This window comes from Hordeum vulgare, chromosome 2H, assembly GCF_904849725.1.
Source record: "Hordeum vulgare subsp. vulgare chromosome 2H, MorexV3_pseudomolecules_assembly, whole genome shotgun sequence".
In the NCBI taxonomy this organism is placed as follows: domain Eukaryota; kingdom Viridiplantae; phylum Streptophyta; class Magnoliopsida; order Poales; family Poaceae; genus Hordeum; species Hordeum vulgare.
Window position 1 is genome coordinate 138,159,054 of NC_058519.1, and position 20,017 is coordinate 138,179,070.

Consider the following 20,017-nt stretch of genomic DNA (forward strand, 5'->3'; position numbering starts at 1 on the left):
TGACAAACTTGCCCATATATTTCGTGAATACTTTGTTCATTAGATGCACAAAATATGTTGGGGCGTTCGTTAGTCCGAATGACATCAATGTACACTCATACAATCCGTATCTGGAGGTAAAAGAAGTCTTGGGAATATCCTCTGGTCATATTTTTAACTGACGGTATCCTCACCTTCAATCAATCTTGGAGAAAACTTTAGCTTGCGCGAGCAGGTCATGTTGAGGTCTCGATAATGAATGCATAGCCTCAGTGTTCCATCTCTATTTTTAGCAAACAATACTGGCGATCCCCATGGCGAGGAGCTAGGCCTGATATACCCTTTGTCTAATAATTCTTTTATTTGCTTATTTAATTCAACCAATTCAGTTGGTGCCATTCGGTAAGGTTTCTTGTAAATTGGAGTTGTGTTGGGTGCAAGTTCGATGACAAACTCTATTTCCCGATCTGGTGGCATACCTGATAATTCTTCTGGAAATACATCTATAAATTCACACACTACCAGAACTTTTTCCAATTCTGAAATATCCACTTCATTTAGTCACGCTTGAGGTGGTGCAGGTCTCTCCATGGCTGCAACTCTTACTTTCTTTCCATGATGATCGGTGAGAGTCAGAGTCTGGTTGAAAGAGTCAATAAAGCCTTTGTTTGTACCGAACCAATCCATTCCCAAAATAATGTCCATGTTGTTGCTTTCTATCACAATAAGATTTTCCTAAAATTTCAAACCATTTATTTCAGTGGTAACACTCGTGCAATAACTTTTAGTGACTGTTGTACTCCCGGGAATTTGACAGTCATTGAATTTTCCAAAGGGAGAACCAAAAATTTGTGTTTCAAGGAAAATCTCTTTGAAATGAATGAATGGGAGGCTCGAGAATCAAACAAAACTGTGGCAGGAATTGTTTTGACAAGAAACTTACCGAGTACAATGTCCGGTACGTTCATAGCCTCTTCCTTGGCCACATGATTCACGTGACCCTTCCTGTGGTTGTTGTTGGGGTTGAAATTGGTGCGCTTCGAAGCTGAGATGCTATTGTGGTTGTTCGACTTTGGAGCCGCATTTCATGATTTTGGGCACTTTCTGGCATAATGTCTTACTTCTCTAGAATCAAAACACGTATTGCATGGACGGTAAGTGAATTCCTTGTTCCTTCCATGATAATTATTGCTTGGGCTGCAAGCTGGTGTTGGAGCTCTTGGTGTTGAAATTTTTGGGATCTCAGTCTTCTCCGTGTTGTTTCGTGAGTGCGAAGAATTATTATGACGACGCTCACGAATGGCGTCCATCACTACTAGGAGAAAGCCTAGTAGTAGCGCTGGAATTAACCATACGAGTAGCACTGGTGGAAGCGCTACTGCTAAGGCGCTAGAGCTAAGTTGTAGCAGTAGCACTGGAAAAATAGTGCTACTGGTAAGTACAGTTAGCAGTAGTGCTGGAAGACAACAAGCGTTGCTGCTAAACTAGCGTTGCCGCTAGACACCTACCAGTGCTCCTGCTAATATTCCCGCTTTCACAGATCTAATTCCCCTCTACGTATTTGTGCATGCTCTATACAGTAGTTTCATCATATCATAATAAACATACATTATTCTCATCATAGTAAACACATACAGTAGTCTCATCATACCGTCATCATCATCATCATTATCATTATCCAACACATATATCATCACATCTCGAAAATAGTGATACACAAGTCATGTCTCGAATAAATGCAACTCCATGGTCATGGCACACCCACAAGTTTCATCATATCTATTTAAACCATGATGTAGAAGAGAAGAGCGATCAGTATGAGCAAGAGCATGAGTATGTAGTACTTTTTGAGGCACTGGTTTCACTCCCTCTCTTGTCGTAGCATCCACCTCAAGTAACTATTTTCCGCTTCGGCTCTGATGTCGAACCCTCTATGGCTAGCGCCCGGGTACATGTCCACCTGGGCATGAGAGTCTCTCCAGTGGTCGTACACTCCTTGAACCCTCCCAATGAATACAACGTAGCAGTCCTTCACCATCTCCGATCTATCTACTTGCATCATAAGTTGATGAATTCAACGATAATATGCAACATAATGTACTTAAGAAGCACAAAGAGGCATAGTTAGCAAAATAAAAGCAACATATGGTATACATAAATAACGAAGTTCCTCATACCCACACTAATTAACTAGAGCGATCTATGCTAGTTCATAGAAAGAGAGTAGTACTAATTAAACATACACATTGTCATCGTCAATCACTCTTCCATGTGATAGTCAAGGAGGAAGCACCCGAGCTTTGTGAAAGGCTTCAGGTCCAGACATTGAGCGAGTAGCAGTGTTCAGACATTATCCCACCTCATTGGCCCATGGTAGAACATCACTGTTTGTTCGAGGACCACCTTCATGATCACTTGGGCAAGTTCACACTATACGTGATAGAACTCAGTTCGGATTCGATGCTCCCGTGTCCTTCCTATGTTTGTGGCCCATTTGACAATGTCGGCATCGCTGGAAGTAGCTGACATGCGAAGGTGTTGATTATCCCTTTTGTACTGGATCATGTGATGCATGAGGTAGAATCCATCAGCCTTACTATCGTTCGGTTGCTGGAAGCAGCAGAAGTCGGTCTTATGGCCAAAAGCTGGCCCTTTATTCATTTACTTTTTCACCTTGATATATCCACGAGTAAGACTGAAGGTTAAAATAACACTATCGAGAACACTCTTTATGTGCGTGTAATCCCTTTTCTTGATGTTCTTTGCTGATTCCAAGTACAAAGCAAGGGAGTATTTTGGGTAGAAACAGATGAGGACGCCCCTCCCCCCGGTACGCAAAATAATTACACCTCAAATTAGCGTCCATGCTTGCAAAGGTATGATTAAAACTTACGAAAGGATATTCACAGATGACTTGCCTGGGATGATAAGCGAGGAGAATCGTTTCCTTCTCCTTATTAGCGATAATGAACTTGCTGATGTACTTGCTCGCATAGTCACGGTGCTCTTTGTAGACTGCCAAGAAGCTCCCGTGCATATAGTACAGGACTACGATGCAGATATATTCTATGTTCTCGCGCCTGATGATGTACTTGAGATACAGTGCGTACATGCGAATGAATTGAAAATCCAGCTTGGTCATGTGGAACATGTCATAGATGTTGTCAAATCGCAGGATGAACTTATCCGCGGGCCATCTATCGACGTATGACCTCCCACCTAGAACCTAAGCCGCGTAAAGCGGGTATCTTGTTTTTTCCCGAGATGAGAAGGATTTTCTCTCTGGCCAGCACATCATCATGAAGTCTACTTAGATCACTGTTCAATATGTCCTCTTGCGCTTTGTGAGGTAGGATCGGGTGTTTGACGACATGGGAATGCTTCACACCTACGACAGGTATTATGTCTACCTCCCGGGGCTTCAGAGGCGGCTGGTTGCTTCAAGCAGCTCTGGCGCATTTAGAGCCTTTCTAGTCTGGTCTCCTCCTTTGATTCTTGGCGGGTGGCGGTAATGAGCCCACCATACCTTCCCTAACCACTACCCCTAGTGTTGTCGGACTAATCATTGGACAGCCCTCGCGTTGTTCTTGCTCGGTAGAGGTGGCATCTGAAGGCGTCTCCTACAAGGATCGCATGAAAAGAGAGTTTTTCCAATCAGCCTTAGGACGTTCCGGCTCCGGCAAATTAGGCAACATCAAGTCATATCCACGCTCATAGCCCGAGTCTTAGTCCCGAGCATCGTCATAGGCGGTAATGATATACTGGTTAGGGTCATCATCATCATCGTCCATGACATCATCATCATCTGCTTCTTCGACGACAGTGACGTCATTTCACACTAATGGAGGCTCTCTCTCACGTCGTCCACTATCACCCGCCACGAGAGATGCAGGGAATTGGGTAGGTTGGGTCGTGTTCGTACCTTGTTGAGGAGTTGTCGTTGCTGTGCTACCGGGCACCTCGACACGAAGAAGAGTCTTCGGCCAAGGCAAGAACCAGCTCTTGCATGCACCAATCCGTTTAGGGGTCTCGTCGTCATCGACTGGTACCAGAGGAGCTAAATCCTGGAAGCACGCTTGGACACCGGCCACACAAACTTTGAAGACGCTATGGGGCATCTGTTGGTTGTGGAACATGCGGTCCTTCGGCTTCACGATCGTTGCCTTTCCCACGTCCACCTTCTAGCTGTTGATGTTGTACAATAGGGTTCATGGGGTTTCGTTGGTCTGCGAAGACATGTCTGCGACCTCAAACATCCGAAAGGCAACTGAAATGGAAGGCTATAGATATGCTGCTCAAGAAGGTATGACACATGATAACCCACATGTATAGGGGATCGCAACAGTTTTCGAGGGTAGAGTATTCAACCCAAATTTATTGATTCGACTCAAGGGGAAGCCAAAGAATATTCTCAAGTATTAGAAGTTGAGTTGTCAATTCAACCACACCTGAAAGACTTAGTATTTGCAGCAAATTATCAGTAGCAAGGTAGTATGATAGCAGGAGTAGCAACAGTAACCAGTAGCAGCAAAGTGACAACAGTAGAAGCAAAGTGACGGCAGTAGCAACAGAGTAACAGTAGCAGCAGTGACAACAGTAGCGGCAAAGTAACGTAGCAAGGACCAGTAGGAGAAGACTCGTAGGCATTGGATCGGTGATGGATGATTAGGCCGGATGCTATTCATAATGCAACAGTTATAACACGGAGAGATATGTAAGTAGCTCTGGTTCGCCAATGTAATCTAGGCATGTATTCCGTATGTAGTCATACGTGCCTAGGGAAAAGAACTTTCATGACATCTATTGTCCATCCCTCCCGTCGCAGCGGGGTCCTAAGCGAAAAGAACCAGACCAATGCATTAAAACTTGGTGAATACATGAACTCCTCATACTATGGTCATCTCCGGGAGTGGTTCCGGCTATTGTCACTCCGGGGTTGCCGTGTCATAAGACATAGTAGGTGACTACAACTTGCAAGATAGGATCAAGAACACACATATATTGGCGTCAACATAATAGGTTAAGATCTGAAATCATGGCACTCAGGCCCTAGTGACAAGCATTAAGCATGGCAAAGTAGTAGCAACATCAATCTCAGAACATAGTGGATACTAGGGATCAATCCCCATCAAAACTAACTCGATTACATGATAGATGTCATCCAACCCATCACCATCCAACAAGCCTACGATGAGATTACTCATGAATGGTGAAGAGCATCATGGAATGGGCGATGAAGGAAGGTTGGTGATGATGATGGCGACGATTTCCTCTCTCCGGAGCCTAGAACGGACTCCAGATCTGCCCTCCAGAGGAAGAACTGGAGGTGGCGGCGCCTCCGTATCGTAAAATGCGATGAACTCTTCTCCTTGATTTTTTTTCCGCAAGAAAGGGATAAAATAGACCTGAGATTGGAGGCGGTGGAGTTTTGTGGGCCCCACAAGGCTGCCAGGCATGGCCAGGGGGGCCCGCGCCTGGTGGGCTTGTGGGCTTCACGCTCCACTTCCTCCGCTGATTCTTGCGCTAGTATTTTTTATATATTCCATAAAAATTCTCCGTAAATTTTCAGGTAATTCCGAGAACTTTTATTTCTGTGCAAAAACAACACCATGAAAATTCTACTGAAAACAGCGTTAGTCCGGGTTAGTTCCATTCGAATCATGCAAATTAGAGTCCAAAACAAGGGCAAAAGAGTTCGGAAATGTAGATACGACGAAGACGTATCAACACGTAATTACCGTGAGGGCGTCGAGCTCAGCTAAAGACGAAGCCTCGCCGAGCACGCCAATGACGGAGGACGGGTTGCCATGAACAGGAGCGGGACCAGGTACGGGAGTTTGTGCGCTTGCGTGAGCAGGTGTTGGTGGTGCGATGTTCACTGAATTTCTCCTGGCGTAGCTGGGAAGGGGAAAGTCTGCTAGTCCTTTATCTCGATTGTTCTTCCTCCATTCGATAATTGCCGGAATCAAGCTGGTAATGGAAGATTTGAAGTTAGTCGTGACGCCAGCTACCACTGCACTGAACCTTGCATCGACTACCTTGACCAACTCTTATTTGGTCACAACTTTGGTCTTATTGACCACAAGCGCGACCTTCTCATCAATGGTCTATTGAGTAAGCAACCGCTTGTGCCTTCTTTCCTTTGGCTTCTCATGGTAGCACGTCTTCCACGAGGCGCCATCTTTGACGCCTTGCACGCATCCATACGATGGTAGTTTGTCCTCGGAGACCTTTTTTAATATGTTCAGGGCCCGGTTGAAAGGGGTGTCCCACTTGGGCCTCGCTGACGACTGAGAAGACTCGTCACTTTCGGCTGCCTTTTGGTGCTGCTCTTTCTCCAAAAGGAACGTCGATGGTTTACAAATGTGAAAAAACTTGTTATCGAATTGATTGGAAGATAATATAAGGTCCTAATATAACAATTATTAGTATTCTCATGAACTCCCTCGTGTTCGAGTCTATGTAAAAGATCTTATTGACGGGGTCCCACTTGTATCGGGCCCTGATCGAGTCATCCTCCTATGGGTCGGTGAACTCCGCCAAGGAGTCTGGGATTTTGTGACATTCACGTTCGGTGTCCTCCTTGGCCCATACGTGCCACTTCCCCTCGTCACCACGACTTGTGAGGTGGTGCAAAGGCGTGTTCCTGGCGTGGAGCGCCTTCATTTTCTCCGACTTTTTCTTGACTTGTTATTTAGCGCAAGTCTCCTTGAATTTTTTGAAATCCTCTTTCGTTAGTGTCGGATTGTCAGCATGAATCTTGGACCATGGTTCATTCTTCGCAAATCGCTTTTTTCACCCTTACTTTCTAGGCGGACAAGGTGTTCGTAAACATCACCATAGCCTTGCTTTGTAAGTTTATTATGGGTTCTTCCTTCCACGGAAGTTCGCTTTCAGTCCACCCAGGGAACAAGAACTTGATGTGAAACTTTGTTAGGAGCATGTGCTCCATATGTAGTATCTTCCTTAACTTTCCGTTGTTGATGTTGGCGGTTTCCCTGAGGATGCATCCTAGTTGATTGTTGTAGCATGCGCGCGCTTCCTCGGGCACCATTGGCTCTAATTTCTTGGGGTGCGTCGCCTTGACCACAATTTTTCCAATGCCGAGCTCGTTTGGTTATTATGCCCTCTTTGGCCTCGGTCCTTCAATGCCGGTCTTGGGGGTGGTGTTGGTGCCGGTGCCAGTGCTGGTGTCGGGGTTGGTGCCATTGCCACCCTGCACCAGCAACTTGTGTTTGTCCACGTAATTGAAATAATGATTAGCTACCTCGACGGTGTCTTCTTCAAGGTGACCAGAATCCCCGGCTTCCTCGTGGCTAGACATGTATTCTATGAGTATTTAAGTATGCTAGTTTAATTCTATGCCGAATTAAATGAATAATAAAAAGGGGCATGTATTTTGTCGGAATGTTGATTCATTCCCCTTCCGTTAAATCCCGGGCACTCGATATGCCCTAGTTTCTAGCACAAGTGCCAAAATTCACGGGAATTTTCGGCATGACCTTTGATAAAAAGTGGATAGATGGAGCGCGTGAAAATTGCCGGAACAGAAATGAACAAACATTCCGGCAAAACATAGGCCACTCGGACATTCCGTTAAAACATCATTGCCAAGCAGGGACATTCTGGCATTATTTTATTCATCTACATTTTTGGGAAAGATAACTGGATTGCTTTTGCTTTGATGGATTCCCACTTAGAGCATCTCCAACAGCATGTCTAAATTGAAAAAATTATAATTGCATTGGTTTATAATTGTAATTTATAATGACTATAGGGTAGAGGCGGAGGAGGAAGAGGAGCGGAGGCGAGGAGGAAGAGGAGCATAGAGGAGGAGGAGGAAGAGGAGTGCTACTTCTCAAATAAAAGTGCCAGAAATTGACACGTTGACGGAGAATTGCTTGCGTTGGTTTTTCCCATGAAGAGGAAAGGGTGATGCAGCATAGGAGCATTAAGTATTTCTCTTAGTTTGAGAACCAAGGTATCAATCCAGTAGGAGAATCTCGTCAAGTCCAAAGTACTTGCGCAAACACAAAAGAGCTTGCACCCAACGCTTTTAAAGGGGTTGTCAATGCCTTCAAGATTGTTTGCAAAGTGAGATCTGAAGGCGGAAAGTGCAACGAAGTAAAAAGTGTAAGGCTGGAAATATGGTGTGGAGTAGACCCAGGGGCCATAGTGTTCACTAGAGGCTTCTCTCAAAACTGCAAATATCACGGTGGGTGACCAAATTACTTTCGAGCAATTGATAGAACAACGCAAAGTCATGACGATATCTAAGGCAATGATCATACATATAGGCATCACGTCCGAGACAAGCAGACCGATACTTTCTGCATCTACTACTATTACTCCACACATCGACCACTATCCAGCATGCATCTAGTCTATTGAGTTCAAGACGAACAGAGTAACTCCTTAAGCAAGATGACATGATGTAGAGGGATAATCTCAAACCAATGATGAAAACCCCATCCTTTTACCCTTGATGGCAACAACATGATTCGTGCCTCGCTACCCCTTCTGTCACTGGGTGAGGTCACCACACGGTATGAACCCAAAACCAAGCACTTCTCCCATTGCAAGAATCATAGATCTAGTTGGCCAAACTAAACCCACAACTCGAAGTGAATTACAAGGATATGAAATCATGCATAAGAGAGATCAGAAGAAACTCAAATAAGATTCAAAGATAATCTGATCATAAATCCACAATTCATTGGATCTCGACAAACACACCGCAAAAGAACATTACATCGGATAGATCTCCATGAAGATCATGGAGGACTTTGTATTGAAGATCCAAGAGAGAGAAGAAGCCATGTAGCTACTAGCTATGGACCCGTAGGTCTATGGTGAACTACTCACGCATCATCGGAGAGGTCATGGTGTTGATGAAGAAGCCCTCCGTATCCGAAACCCCCCTCCGGCAGGGCACCGGAACGTGCCCCAGATGGGATCTTGCGGAGAAAGAAGATTGCGGCAGCGGAAAAGTACGTTCGATGATCTCCTGATTTTTTATGGGATTTTAGGGAATATATAGGCGCAAAACCTAGGGCAAAGGAGCCTCAGGGAGCCCACAACCAAGGGGGGCGCAGGCCCCCCCTGGTCGCGCCATGAGGGCTTGTGGGGTCCCTCGTGGCCCCCTTCCCTGATTCTCCGCCTTCTCGATATGTTTCTGTTCCGAAAAAAATATTTTTGGCAGTTTCATTCCGTTTGGACTCCATACAAAATCCTCCTCTGAAAGGGGTCAAAAACATGGAAAAACAGGTACTGGCACTTGGCACTGAGTTAATAAGTTAGTCCCGAAAAAATATATAAAAGGCATACAAAACATCCAAATTTTGACAAAATAATAGCATGAAACCATCAAAAAATATAGATATGTTGGAGACGTATCAAGCATCCCCAAGCTTAACTCGTGCTCGTCCTCGAGTAGGGAAGTGATAAAGACCGAATTTTTGATGTGGAATGCGACCTCGCATAGTTGTCCGTTGCAACTTCTTTCACGTGACATGAATGTTCAGATCCGTAAGATTCGAAACAATAGTTTGCTATTGACATGAAAACAATAATACTTCAAGCAAACTAGCAAGGTAATCATGAACTTTCAAAATAACAAGGCCAACGAAATTTATCCCTACAAAATCATATAGTTTGGCTATGCTCCATCATCCTCACACAACTAATGTAAATCATGCACAACCCTGGTATTGGCCAAGTAATTGTTTTTGCACTCTTACTTTCTCAAACCTTTTATAACTATCATGCAATACATGAGTGTGAGCCACGGATATAGCACTATAGGTGGAATAGAGTGTGGTGGTGGTTGTGAGACTAAAAGGAGGAGATGGTCACATTGACTCGGCGTATCAAAGGGCTATGGAGATGCCCACTAATAGATATCAATGTAAATTAGTAGGGATTGCCATACAAGGGATGCACTAGAGCTATAAGTATCTGAAAGCTCAAAAGGAAAATTAGTGGGTGTGCATCCAACTTGCTTGCTCACGAAGACCTAGGGCAATTTTGTGGAAGCCCATCATTGGAATATACAAGCCAAGTTATATAATGAAGATTCCCACTAGCATATGGTAGTGACAAAGCAAGAAGCTCTCAATTATGAAGAACATGGTGCTATTATGAAGCACAATTGTGGAAAAATATAGTAGCATTGTCCCTTCTTTCTTTTTCTCTCTTTTTTCACACGGGACAATGCTCTAATGATGATCATCACACTTTTATTTACTCACAGATCAAAGCTTTAGAATAATGATGACTCTATAGGAAATGCCTCCGGCGGTGTACCGGGATGTGCATCGATCTAGCTTGGCGTATGACATTGAAACATCTCACTAGCTATCTTATGATCATGCAATGGCAATATGAGAGTGACAACACAAGTCATGATGTCGGGACCCCGATCCTAAGCCATAGGAATCCAGCATGTAACACATCGCATCCCTTTGCGGTCTCACGCACGGTTAACCCCACGGCTGCAGCCTTACCTTAGCCGGGACTGTTTGCGCCTTTTGACTCACGTATGCAATTGTGTCGCTAGCAATCCAATGACAAAGAATCCGGATCGACATGTCTAGTCATAAACCAAAGTGACAGTTCCGCACAGGGACAGGCATACATGACCCAGCAAAGCAGGTGTCGGTCCCCAGCGAATGTAGACGAGTCGTAGCAAGCTACAAGTACTCCATTACATTACATGACATTTCCACAACGGGGACAGACACAGTAGCTAAGAAGGACACATGCCGGTCAACCAATGTGTCCGGAGCAGTAGCAAACTACCATGGCTCGTTGGATCACAAAGGGGCATTTCCCTGTAAGGAATGCTACTAAAGACTACGACTAGGTAATCGAACCCCATACATATAAGTACAACACACGTACACAATGGCATACCGATATGTATAGATACATCGATGGCATCACAACATAACCATAAACATACAAGCTTTATTTAAAAGGCTCGGAAGAGCCACACACATAATATTACACAGTAAGGGTCTCACGACCCATCATAGAAGTCATTTAGTTACAAGCCAGCGGAAGTGATTAAACTGTCTGAGTACAGACAGGTGAGACTAAAAGGGACATGGCCTGACTATACTACAGACCCAACCTAGGGCCATACTGTAGCTGGGATAGCAGCTACTCGTCGTCGTCGATGTCTAGGAAGAATCCTCCATTAGGGTCATTAACAACCTCTGCAACAATTATTAAACAAACATGAGTACGGAGGTACTCAACAAGACTTTAGGATAACTATCTACTCATGCAATGTATCCATAAGGAATTGTGGGGTTTCATGCGGAAAGCCAGCATTTGACTCGTGGCTAGACAACTTACATTTTAAAACAATTTTTGACAACTTGATTTCTCGCACACGAGTCCACTAACACCACAAAAATACTCCATCGTGGAATCATTCCGTCTCCATACGGAAATGCCGTCCACGACACTCACGCTTATCTTGACAATTTTATGAGTAGCCATTGAAGTTATCTATGAACAACATATGTCTCCAAGTAGTCCATATCCGCGGACGCGGCTATTCGAATAGATCATAACCCTGCAGGGGTGTACTTCGTCACACATGCTCTCGCCACTTATCGCCATGTGCACGTCATGCACCTCGGCAACCTTCAAGAGGAAGCCCAGCGAGGGAGTCGGCCACGACCGTTAACCACACTAGTACCTAGTCCAGGTTTATCGCCTATCTGAGAGTAACCCGCACGGAAGTCCGACCGAGGTTTCTGCCACGACCTCAAACGATGTGCGCAGGGTTCCCAAGCCCAACATCCGGGTGCCACTTGGTACACCGTGCCACTGCCTACTGCATCACAGCCCACCTCTCAAGTCAGCGCTATGCACGGCCTGCAGCATGACTATAAACACCAGAAACTACTTGCAACTCCTGGACCGAGTACTAAGCGATTAATAAGTCGAGAGGGTCAATTAAGTATCCCAACGTGTGGTAGTATATAGTCTTGGATTACATACACGGAACTCAGTTCCTAAGGACGGTTCCAATGAAACAACCCGCCATGTACTCCTACACAGCCTTTCACCGGTACCTTTACCAAATCAGGTTCAACACACAACCTTTACTTACTGAACACATTCTCACAATTCTATTCATCTCCCGGATGACAAACCATACACAACTCTAAGCATAGCATGCATAGCAGGATAAGGCACATCATGGCTCAAGCAACTACCAGGTATGCTAGGTTGCAAGGTTCAACTATTTACTGTGACAAGGATAGGTCATGCAAAGGAAGTGGGTTCAACTAACGTGGCAAAAGCATTTGAAGCATTTGATTGTAATGCAATAAATAAGTGCAGGAGCGAGAACATGGGATTTATCGGGATGATCAAAATGGTTGCTTGCGTTGTTGCTCAGAGGAGGGACAATATCTGTCGGTCGGATATTCGGTGGAATCCGGAGGAGCGGAGCCTACCGAAAGAAATGACAACAACCAATAACAATCATATGCAACAATATGATGCATGAGCATGGCATGAGGATGCAAAGTGGTATACTATTATGGCTAACATTTATTATGTTTGAAGTTGATTTGAATCAAATTCAAATATCACTTCAAACGAGGTATTCTCGGATACCATTTTAATTGATTCGACCTGATGCTCAGATCAACTTGCTTTTAACATTCATGGAAATGACATGTTAGGTTGCTGATTTGTGATTTGGACAATGTTTGATCATATCATTTGAAGTGGAATTTAAATAATTTCCAAATTCCATCTCCAAAGTAGTTATAAGCGTTAACTTATTCATTAATCTATATGTTTGGGTTCAGTAACATTTTCAAACATGTTCGAAAATGACATATTCAGATTCCTTGAATTTTTCTAATACTTTTTCATATATAAATTATTTTCATTGGACTTACAGATTATTTTCTATGATTTTTAGAAGTTTTAGACATTTCTGGAATTATTTTTATATTAGAAAATCCTTTATTGCGTCAGAGTGACGTCTCTGGTGAACAGGGGCTGGGACAGGTCAAACCTGACCAGTGGGGTCCACTGGTCAGTGACCAGGGGCTAATCGCCGAGTTGACCAGCCCCTAACTAGGTTCGGCCCACCCTGGGGCCCACTGTCAGCGGCTAGGGGGGGGGTTAGTGGGTTAATTAGGCTCACCACGTCGGACCTCACCGGAATTTCGCCGACGACGACCAAAACAGTGGCGAGTTCTCGCCGGAGTTCATCAAACTCGTGTTACAGGCATCGATTTTGGGCGTGGTTTAGTTCTACGGCTAGCTAGCGAAGCACCGCATCCAAAGGGGGACGAGCTGGACCAAGTGGTCACCGGAATCCACGCCAGCGACGAGGTCAGCGGCGGCTGCGGCTCGGGCATCGTCCGGAGTGGCGTTGCGGGACACTAGGAAGCTGGGAGAGGGGCTCTACGCCATCTACAGAGCTCCAGGAGCTCATTTCTGAGCTCGGTCTCGCGAACGGGGTACCACAACAACGGCAACGACATGGCCGGCGACGAGGACCTTCGGGCTCCGGCGGCTAACGGGGTTAGAGGAGGGGAATGGCATCGAGAAGAGGGGGAATGGGAAGAGGGGCTCACAACGGTTCTTCTGAGGCTGACGGCAGGGTCGGGGAGGACCGGGAGGCGACGAATCGGCGGCGACCGGAGCTCCTGGGAGAGAGAGATCCGAGAGGGGGAGGGGAACGAGAGGAAGAGAGGAGGAGATAAGGCAGAGGGGAGGAGGAGGAGGAGAAGAAGGCACGGGGTATCGCGCTGGCAGTCCTGGAGGCCTCCAGCGGCGAGTAGGCATGCAGGAGGTGGCCGGGGCTGGCCGCCGTGCTCATCTTCCCCTCTGCCTACTAGCAGAAGGAGGAAGATGACTAGGGAGCCCCTCATGGGCTGGGCCTCCTCAGGCGACAGGTAGGTTTTTCCCCATTTTCTTTCTATTTTGTTTCTGTTTTATTTACTCACATTGTTTTTCATTTATTTTGGCTTCACAATCAAACTATAAATAGTTTGAAAACTGCTGAGGTGTTAGTTGGAATATTTCCAATCACCCATAAAGTTTTCAGCATTTTTGAAAGCTATAAATTTTTTAATTCAAATTTAAAACTTGAAACTAGTAGTCTTTTGCATTTATTTAAAATGCCAAAAGTATTAAGGAAATGCATTCCTTCATTGCTTATTTCTTTTCAAGAGTTATCAGAAAAGTTGAACTTTTCTTGAGGCTATTTTGGGTTCATTGATTTGAATAAGTTTATAATTCCTTTGAATTTGAGAAGTGGCTAGGGTTTTTGAGTTTTCCTTCACCACTTACTTTGATCTTGTTGCAATTTTCTTGGATGCAATGCAAAGAAGATATGAGCACAATGCTCAAACTTGGCTAGGGTTCCAGGGATGTGACACATGAGACGGAACGGTGGGAGTTGCATGGCAATATATCTCGGAATGGCTATGAAAATGCCATAGGAGGTAGGTATGGTGGCTGTTTTGAGGAAGGCATATGGTGGATTTTTGCACCTACGAGAATTGCGCGGCACTAGAAAGGCTAGCAATGGTGGAAGGTGAAAGTGCATCTAAACCATGGACTCACATTAGTCATGAAGAACTCACATACTTTTTGCGAAAGTTTTTATTAGTAATCGAAACAAAGTGCTAAACGCATACTCCTAGGGGAGGGGTTGGTAGGTGTTAACCATCGCGCGATCCCGACCTCAACACAAAGGATGACAATCAATAGATCAATTAGGCTCCGACTTCCTAACATAGCGGTTTACCATACGTGCAAGCTACGGGAATCACTAACTTCAACACAAGTATTTCTAGATTCACAACACCCTACTAACATAGCTCTTAATATTACCAAATCCACGTCTCAAAACTAATTGAGAGGAATCAAGACTTCTCTTTCTACTCAATGCACATGAAGATGGAGGTTTTTGTATCCTCTTTGGGTACCTATCACCTTTGGGACTACTTTCATAGCATAAGCCAACTACCAAGTCATGCACCGCCGTGCTCTAAAAGATATAAGTGAAGCACATAGAGCAAAATTATCTAGCTCAAAAGATATAAGTGAAGCACTATGAGAATTCTAGCAAAACCACGATGAGTGCATGTCTATCTCTCTCAAAAATGTGTGCACCAAGGATGATTGTGACACAACAAAAAGAAAATACTCCTACGATACAAAACGCTCCATGCAAAACACATATCATGTGGTGAATAAAATTATAGCTCCAAGTAATATTACCGATGGATTGGAGACGAAAGAGGGGATGCCTTCCCGGGGCATCCCCAAGCTTAGGCTTTTTGGTGTTCTTGAATTTGGCTTGGGATGCCTTGGGCATCCCCAAGCTTGAGCTCTTTCCACTCTTTACCTCATCGTCCATGAGAACATCACCCAAAACTTGAAAACTTCACAACACAAAACTTAAACAGAAACTTGTGATAACATTAGCACAAGAAAACAAACTACCACCTCTTTTGGTACTGTAGCAAACTTGAATTCTATCTATATTGGTGTTGGTCTACTGTATTCTCACTTTTCCATGGCTAGTACCCCCCGATACTAACCATAGTTTCATCAAAACAAGCAACCAACTCAACAAAAACAGAATCTATCAAAAACAGACCAGTCTGTAGCAATCTGTATACTTCGTATACTTCTGGTACCTCAAAAAATCTGAAACGTTACGACTGCCTGGGAAAAAGGCACATAAACCAGCAGCAAAAAGAATCAACTCAAAATCTCTTTCTGAATAAAAATGAAAAATCATCTCGTGAGAGAAAAGTTTCTATCTTTTTCCAGCAGGATCAAACAACCATCACCAACACTAGTCATAAAGGTTGTGCTTGTCTCAAACACAAAAAGAAACACAAAATACACAATCACAACAGAATTATGATGGTGTGGGCGCAACAAAACAGAAAGAAAAAAAGATAAATTTATTGGGTTGCCTCCCCACAAGCGCTATTGTTTAACGCCCTTAGCTAGGCATAAAAGCGACAGAATCACGTATCGTTGTCTTTGGTGCTCAAACCATAAGTGGCCCTCATCATGGATTCATAAGGAAATCTTATTTTATTTTTAGTAAAGTGTTCCATGCCCTTCCTTAAAGGAAATTGAAATCTAATATTCCCTTCCCTCATATCGATGATAGCACCGATAGTCCTTAGGAAAGGTCTACCAAGCATAATAGGGCATGTAGGATTGCAATCAATGTGAAGCACAATGAAATCCACGGGTACATAGTTCCTATTTGCAATAATAAGAACATCATTGATCCTTCCCATGGGTTTCTTGACAGTAGAATCCGCAAGATGCAAACTAAGAGAACACTCTTCAATCTCATTAAAACCCAGAATGTCACATAAATACTTTGGAATCGCGGAAACACTAGCACCCAAATCACACAAAGCATTGCTTTCATAGTTTTTGATTTTGATTTTGATGGTAGGTTCCCACTGATCATGAAGCTTTCTAGGGATAGAGACTTCCAATTCAAGTTTCTCTTCAAGAGATTTTATCATAGCTTCGACGATATGATCGGTAAAGGCCTTGTTTTGGCTATAAGCGTGTGGAGAGTTTAGCATGGATTGCATCAAGGAAATGCATTCAATCAAGGTGCAACTATCATAGTTGAATTCCTTGAAATCCATAGTAGTAATTTCATTACTACTCAAAGTTTTAATATCTTCTACTCCACTTTCAGTGCTTTTAGCATCAAGGTAGATGGACTCTGAATCATTGGGGCACTTTTCAACCAAAGTGGATTCATATCCAGCCCCATAATCATTAGGTTTGTCACAAGAAAAGGAAGATTCAATGGGAGTCACACCAAGCACTTTAAGATCTTCGTGATTCTTATCACGAGAACACGCCTTTTTAAGCCATTCATGTCTAGCACGAATTTGGGCGGTTCTTTCTTGGCTCTCAATCATGGAAACACGCATAGCTTTCAAAGTTTAATCCATTTTGATCTTGGGAGGAGCACATCTAACTTTCAAAGCATCAACATCACTAGATATTCTATCAACGCTCTTAGCCAAATTGTCAATTGTGAGTAGCTTTTCCTCTATGGACGCATTGAAAATCTTTTGTGAGTTGATGAACTCTTTGGTATTACTCTCTAGATCAGAGGGTAATCTATTGTAATTTCCATGAGTATTGTTGTAGGAGTTGCCAAAGTTATTAGAGGAGTTACTAGGAAAAGGCCTAGGAACATAGTTTCCTCTAAAAGCATTGTTGTTCCCAAAATTATTCCTACCAACAAAATTAACGTCCAAGCTAGCGTTGCTACTCTAAATCAAGGAAGACAAGGGCATATCAATAGGATCTAAAGGAGCACTTCTACTAGCAACCAAATTCATTAACTCATCCATCTTAGCACTCAACGAGTTAAATTCTTCTATAGCGTGTACCTTCTTACTAGTAGGTGACCTTTCAGTGTGCCACTGAGAGTAATTCGTCATGATGTTGTCTAGGAGTTTCGTGGCTTCCCCTAACGTGATTTCCATGAACGTTCCACCTGATGCGGAGTCCGAGATATTTCTAGAAGCGAAATTCAAGCCAGCGTAGAAGATTTGAATAATCATCCAAAGACTCAAGCCATGAGCGGGACAATTTCTAATCATCAATTTGATTCTCTCCCAAGATTGTGCAACATGTTCATGATCAAGTTGCTTGAAATTCATGATATCATTACGGAGAGAGATGATCTTAGCCGGTGGAAAATACTTGGATATATAAGCATCTTTGCACTTATCCCAAGAATCGATACTATTTTTGGGCAAAGAAGAAAACCAAGTTTTTGTGCGGTCTCGCAACGAGAAAGGAAAAAGCTTCAATTTAATCACATCATTATCCAGATTTCTCTTCTTTTGCATATCGCAAAGCTCAATGAAGGTATTGAGCGGGGATACAACATCTTCACTAGGAAGGCCGGAGAATTGCTCTTTCATAACAAGATTCAGCAAAGCAGCATTGATTTCGTATGACTCCGCACTAGTGGCGGAAGCAATCGGAGTACTAATAAAATCATCATTATTAGTATTCGAGAAGTCACAAAGTTTGGAGTTTTCATTCATGGTGACTTCGGCAAGCAAGCAAGCACACAAGCGAACAAAGAGCAAGCGAGAAAAGGGCGAACAAAAAGGAAAACGAAAAAGGAAAATTGTGAAGTGGGGGAGAGGAAAATGAGAGCCAACTGGTAAACAAAGTAATTGCAAGAGATGAGTTTGCGACACCTACTTGGATGAGTTCTTGACTTGATCTTCCCCGGCAACGGCGCCGGAAATTCTTCTGCTACTTCTCAAACAACAGCGCCAGAAATTGACACGTTGACGGAGACTTGCTTGCGTTGGTTTTTCCCTTGAACAGGAAAGCGTGATGCAGCACAGGAGCAGTAAGTATTTCCCTCAGTTTGAGAACCAAGGTATCAATCAAGTAGGAGAATCTCGTCAAGTCCAGAGTACTTGCGCAAACACAAAATTGCTTGCACCCAACGCTTTTAAAGGGATTGTCAATCCCTTCAAGATTGTTTGCAAAGTGAGATCTGAAGGCGGAAAGTGCAACCAAGTAAAAAGTGTAAGGCTGAAAATATAGTGTTCACTAGAGGCTTCTCTCAAAATAGCAAATATCACGGTGGGTGAACAAATTACTGTCGAGCAATTGATAGAACCGCGCAAAGTCATGACGATATCTAAGGCAATGATCATACATATAGGCATCACGTCCGAGACAAGTAGACCGATACTTTCTGCATCTACTACTATTACTCCACACATCGACCGCTATCCAGCATGAATCTATTGTATTGAGTTCATGACGAATAGAGTAACGCCTCAAGCAAGATGACATGATGTAGAGGGATAATCTCAAACCAATGATGAAAACCCCATCTTTTTTACCCTTGATGGCAACAACACGATGCGTGCCTCGCTACCCCTTCTGTCACTGGGTGAGGTCACCACACGGTATGAACCCAAAACCAAGCACTTCTCCCATTGCAAGAATCATAGATCTAGTTGGCCAAACAAAACCCACAACTCGAAGAGAATTACAAGGATATGAAATCATGCATTAGAGAGATCAGAAGAAACTCAAATAAGATTCAAAGGTAATCTGATCATAAATCCACAATTCATCGGATCTCGACAAACACACCGCAAAAGAAGATTACATCGGATAGATCTCCATGAAGATCATGGAGAACTTTGTATTGAAGATCCAAGAGAGAGAGGAAGCCATCTAGCTACTACCTATGGACCCGTAGGTCTATGGTGAACTACTCACGCATCATCGGACAGGTCATGGTGTTGATGAAGAAGCCCTCTGTATCCGAATCCCCCTCCGGTAGGGCACCAGAACGTGCCCCAGATGGGATCTTGCGGAGATAGAAACTTGCGACGGCGGAAAAGTACTTTCGATGATCTCCTGATATTTTATGGGATTTTAGGGAATATATAGGTGCAAAACCTAGGGCAAAGGAGCCTCAGGGAACCCACAAGCCAGGGGGCGGGCCCCCCTGGCCGCGCTATGAGGGCTTGTGGGGTTCTTGGTGGGCCCCTGCCCTGATTCTCCGGCTTCCCGATCTTTTTCTGTTCCAGAAAAAATCTTTTTGGCAGTTTCATTCCGTTTGGACTACGTTCAAAATCCTCCTCTGAAAGGGGTAAAACACATGGAAAGAAAAGGAACTGGCACTTGGCACTGAGTTAATAAGTTAGTCCCAAAAAAATATATAAAAGGCATACAAAAGATCAAAAGTTTGACAAGATAATAGTATGAAACCATGAAAAATTATAGATACGTTGGAGACGTATCAAGGAGCAGATACGAGAAGGAAGAGGTGTACAGAGGAGGAGGAGGAAGAGGAGAAGAGAGGAAGAGGATGAAGAGGAGCAGAGAGGAGGAAGAGGAGCAGAGATCAGGAGAAGTAATAGGAGGAGAGAGAGGAGGAGGAGGAGGACGTACCTTTGGCCCATCGGGAGGGGCCTTGGAGATTCGCTGGAGTCCACAG